Below are 6,000 nucleotides of genomic sequence, written 5' to 3'. Positions count from 1 at the left end.
AATTTCAACAGATATAAGAAAAAAGCTTTTTCTAAAATACTTGCTATACATCAAACTGCAACTTTGTAATGTGACCCTGGCATGGTTGGATATTTATAGTCATTGACAGCATACTAAAACACAACGCTGTTTAGTATGCATCCCATCCAGTTTGAGTTTTAAGGACTTCCTCTCGTCACTCATCTACTATGAACACACCACATACTCAAAATCTGCGTAGAATTAGTGTGCAGTATTGATTTTGGGTGCAGAAGCGCTCTGGTTGTAATAACTCTTCTATTTGGCATTTGATTTCCTTGCGTCACTCCTGTGGTTCTACATACTGTTTCTGTGTATGTTACTCCGGTCATTTTATTTGGTGCAGCTGAGTTCTTCTGTGCCTAACATTAAGCCAAGCAGCTGAAGAGCTCCTTGTGACACGGCCTCCCTCTCCATCATGCTTTAGCATAAAGCAAATGGCAGTTCTCTAGTGAGCAGACAAAACTGTACAGAAATAGAGACGTAATACACACACTGTGTGGGCTATGGATTGCAAAATGTTAGAACAGTGCATGAGTCAATACCTAAATGAAGAAAGATGCTGATGTGAACATAGGTATATGACTCATATCTGTAAGAGTTGACATGCAGGCAGGCAGCTTCATGAATCTTAATAATCAAGAGATGAGAAGCAAGCAGGTTGAACGGCATTACCGAGATATGTCCGCGTAATGACATGCGAGTGTTTAAAACAAACAGTCACGTTGACAGCGATGGATATAAGACCTGGACCAACTGGTGCCAAACCAGCACCTCTTCCTGCCATCCCCTCCCTTTCCTCCTCAAAACCTGTGAGGTAGAAAATAGGGAGATACGGCGAGGTGGGGATGGAGGGAGATAAGCTGAGGTGGAGATAGAGACAGGTGAAAGAGGTGAGGGTCGTAGCACATGCTCCTCTCGGCCTTCTCGCGCCAATGTTGTTTTATTAGCCCTGTCAGATTGTAATTTGCCCAACGGTAAACATACAGAACGGGCTTAATTAAGAATTTTTGAACGGGGTTACGGTCAAGTCCGGAAACATTAGAGAGATGCAACCGGGTGTCGTAAAGATTGATTGAGACGGAGGATGGAAGGACGTGGTTAGAAACAGAGGGTGGAGGGAGGGAGGGGGAGAGCCGGGAGTGGTGTGTATGTTACAGCGGAGGGGTATTCTTGTGTTGCTCAGGGCAGTAGGGCGAGATACGTTTGGAAAGATAGGGACAAACGATTTTTAATGCATTAACAACCCGGCTGTGCGAGGCAATAACAAGGACGAGATCAGCGTTAAAATGTTTGACATCCTGCCTCGGGATCAATGCATCCCGAGGCAGGGCACACAGACGCAGGCCGCACATTCACCTCAACTACCGGCACAGATAACACACACACACACACACACATGTGTGTACACGCACACTCATACACCAACCTTAACAGAGCACGGAGCATGTGGGTGGGTGCACAAGTTAACAGCCTTCAAACCTCAGGGCGATGTGTGGAGAATGAAAAACAATACCTATATCCATAACAATATCCGCAGGTAAAAGCATCTTTAAATCAAAACAGAGAGGGAGCATCTGGAGTAGATTGTTGAGAGCTAATGTAAAAGCCCAGCAAACTAAAAGAGTAATGAGCCCATCCATATCTCCCCGTGGACCTTAAGTTTGCATTCAATACATTATTTACAGCTGAATTTTTTACTGAGGTATAGGTTTCTCTCAGGGGTGTTAACAGACTAGTGCTCTAACTGCTTTCCATTGCCTGCAGTTGAGTTGAGCGACCTTCAAAATTGATACTTCCAGCTTGTTTCCACATGTTTACAAGCCCACATATTAGCAGAACATGAAGCGTGGAATTATTTAATGGTGCTGTTGGTTTTATGCATGATTTTTAGCCGCAGTTGGAAAACAGGAATACAATCTGCACCTCTTGTTTGTCAGATATTGTTTTTTAAGTCTCTGTTTTGCACACACGCCTATAACTGGCATCCTCAAAATAGCCTGCCTCATGTTACAGTATGATGCTGCTCTCTTGTGAAAGGCTTTTATTCTTTGTACTTTTACTGCTTGGTTTGGACCCCCGTTTCTCTAAAATAAGCAACCGCTCTCAAAGTGTTGGATATTAAAAACATTTTAAACAAATAGACATGAGAGCAATAATTTATGGACAGAAAAAGCACGTGGAAAAAAAGATATGATTCAGATACCTGCCATTGCAACACCTATCTAAATGCACCAAGTGGTATTTTTTAGGGTTTCTAGACTACCTGTACATGCTGCACTGTAGATTGCATACTTGTTTTACCCTCTTCAGTGTCTACAAAGAGAGAAAAGGTACTAGCAGTGCCCTGCGCCTGCAGGCTAGTTTTATATTGAAAGTTAATGTTGGTGACTTTGAGTGTTCAGATATGGCTTGTTTTTTAAAACTTGGTGTAAAGCCGTGGCCAGAGAAATCCGATATTGGCACGAATTCAGGAACTGAAGAGTACACGATCTGCATAAATGTGTAGCTTGAGTGTAGATTTGAGGCTTAATATAACATTAGCTGCAGGATTCTGACTCAAACCCTTCGTCTGCGTGCTGCTTTTAAAGCACCGTCTTCTAGATCTGAAGGATTTGTTTTTATTTTTTTATAATAAACCCCCCTCCTCCTCCTCCTCCTCCTCCTCCTCCTCCTCCTCCTCCAGCCAGAATGCACACCAGCTACTGTAGCCTGAGAAGTCCCTGCTCCCTTTGTCTTTGTAGTTCAGCAGCTCTCGTCCAAAACACTGTAACTTCTGGGAAACAGGGAGGTCTCGGCTCTCTGCTCAGAGGGCACAACAAGCAGAGACTCTTTCTCCATCTCTTTATGACGCTCTGTCTTTGTCTCTCCCTTTTCAAATAGACTATTTGTCATCTCTGAAATGGAGCATTTTAAAAATTCAACCTGGAGCCAACCCCCACCCCAACTCCCCTCTATTCTCACTCTCAATTCCCCAGACTCTGGCCAGCTACGATCAATAGCCTATTGATCAACTCTCTCCATTCCCATTACACACCAGTGCCAAAAGAGCCAACCATTTTCCCTGAAAAGCTGATCTGGAGCATGTTTGCAATGGTACGGTTTCTCTAATTTCAGCGGGTTGTTATTAAAAGCGTTCAGCGTGAGAGTGCTTTGGTGCTCTGTGAGGTTGAGTGGTGAAAGCTGCTGAGAAAGGATCTCAGTAAATGCAGTTACCTTTAAATTGAAAGGTATTGCACTGAAGTAAAGCGGAGTGTGGTTCTCCACTCAAGTAAAATAGGAAAGGTGAGAGCATTACCACATACGTAGAAAGTCATTATTTTTCCAGTTGTTCCTACTTCATTTCTCTCCTCCGCCCTCTGTCTTTCTCCCCCCTGTCTCTCTCTCTTTCTCCCCTCTCTCTCTCTCTCTCTCTCTCTCTCTCTCTCTTTCTCCCCTCTCTCTCTCTCTCTCTCTCTCTCTCTCTCTCTCTCTCTCCATAGACAATGCTACGGGCAAAATCAATACTGGAAAGAAGAAAAAAAAGAAAGAAGAAGGCATATTTTTAGCCTGTTATTATATGAGCCGTATGAGGAAAACAGTGTTTGTGGGAAAGACAGAAATGCCAAGGTGCTGATAAGAGAACGATTGGGTGGGAGAGATACAAAAGAAGTGAAAGAGTGAGAATGATGGTGGTGGGCTGTGTAAGGGAGAGTCTAATGGAGATGGATCAAACGAGGGTGGAGATAAGATGGGGTAGCTGAGGAAAATGGCTGATGTGTTGACCGAGGGATGGAGCTCTCTGTAACGAGCTCCAGAAAGATGTGTTGAGTTTTATTGAGGGTGTTAAATGTGTAACGTCAAGAACAGATTATCTAAAACTCTCATTTTTATATTTCGTTCATTGACACTTATTGCTCCGTCTGCCTATCCTCTTTCCGTCCTTGCATGTGCCTAAATCTCACTTATTGACCATCAACCCAGCGGTGCTATTAATACCTTGTTATGCAGCTTTGCCCCACCTCTGTGCATGTTTGTCTCAGTGGATTGCTGTACACTCAGACTACACCGCAGCCCTCGCTTTCACTCCCGCTGCCAATGGCTTTCTGATGGACTCCCTCTCCCTGTAACCTCTTTTCGGGCTCACCTCTGTGCCGCTGTCAGTCAACCTGCACGCCTCCTCCCATTGGCTGGAGATGCTCTGTTGATCAAATGGCGGGGCCGTCCAATTGGCCAGAGAGCTCAGGGGGGAAGGAAGGAATTGATTTATCTGTGGTATTAGGGGATCAATTAATCCCCATTGTGTGTGCCAGCACAGATAGTCCGATGTGTCTGATTTGGTATGGCTTGTTTCTGCTCGGCCAAGATAAGAGTCTCTCCCATCACTTCCCTCTATGAGCAGCAAATCAAATCAAATCGAAAGGGATGACGGCGCGCAGAGGTTTCCTCCCCAGGCTGTGGCTGGCTGATCACAATAAGGAAAGGCCATCAATATGAAAAGTAGTCCGTGCAGAATAAATGCAGCTCATTTGAGGGCCGAGATGTCTGCCCTGTTGCCATGACAATCCAGAATGAGGATGTAAACATCTTAAATAACTTGAATTGTCTCGTGACCCCGTTTAGAATTGATCAATGAAGTTTAATTCAAATAACACATGGATACAGTGTGCATACAGAGATGCCACCATTAAAGGATAGGTTCACAATTTTGTCAAAAAACAATACTCACAATAATTCTCTGTACATTTTGTACTAAAAAACACTCAGACTGCTGAAGCGTCATATTGCCTTTGACTGAGCTTTAGGATGATGAAGGACCGCAGCTTTGGTCCCTCATCACTCACATTGAAATAATAGGAGTTTCTTCACATCCAATATGGACTTCCTTTTGACCGAGAACAGTATACTACGTAAATGAGGTATGATGTATAAAAACAGTGCAAATATTTGGTATTGTAAAGCTCATTATTTTTTCTTCCCTGGTCTTTTTATCTTTAGGATTTCTAATTTGGAAAATCTGTTTTTTTTTCTAAAAATATGTTGGCTTCTAAATTGGTTGCAAGCATATGCAGCTGTCTTTTATTTCACTATTTGGTGGGTTTCTTTTCCAAGCCCTCAGGTTTTTTTACCATCCCACCATGTGCATTTTCCAATGTAATTGTATGTTTTTCTTCACTTTATTTCTTGTGCATGTAATAAAACAGCAGAAATGAATGAAGTCACCAATAACTCTTCAATATACATACGGTATTATTGTTTTAAGAAAAACTTTCGAAAAGGAGAACAGCACAGAAAAACAATGGGTATCAATTTAGTAATTATTCAAGCAAAATGACCCTAAAATGAAGTTCTCTGCTGTTATATGATCATAAATTGAGCATCAACTGAAGATGTCCCCTTGAGCCTGTACATTCTGACATTTTATAGCCATCACTCTTAATCCATGAATGGCATTCGAAGGATTAATCGACAATATACATCTTTGTTAGTTGCACGCCTACGTGTATATGATGCACACAAAGAAATAACACCAAACACTGAGGAACCAGGAGGAAGTAGAGTTGACATACTGTACTGCACATTTCCGAGAGGGAATGCAGTCATAGCCAGGGGAGGAAGGGAGACGGGTCAGTGGAGCGATAGTGGCCGATACTTGCTCCGAGATGACAGTGAAAAGAAAAGGTAAGAGAGACTAGGATAGAAGTGGGTGCTAATTCCTACTTTTCAGTTTAAATAAAGATTGGAGCTGGATAAAAGCCATTAAGGGAGAAATCAGACAGGGCATGCTATGTAGGACAAGAGCTGACTGCAGGGAGGTGAGTGGTGGGATCGATACTCAGTCGATGCGCTCAACACCCAGCTCTGCACACACACACACACACACACACACACACACACACACAGACACACACACACACACACACACACACACACACACAGAGAGGGGCATGTGGTATTGCCGGGCATCTGCATGTTTGTGTGTGTGTGTGTATGTGTGTGTGT

This window comes from Taurulus bubalis (assembly GCF_910589615.1).
Source record: "Taurulus bubalis genome assembly, chromosome: 7".
Classification (NCBI taxonomy): Eukaryota; Metazoa; Chordata; class Actinopteri; order Perciformes; family Cottidae; genus Taurulus; species Taurulus bubalis.
Note: the sequence above shows the minus strand (reverse complement) of the source record.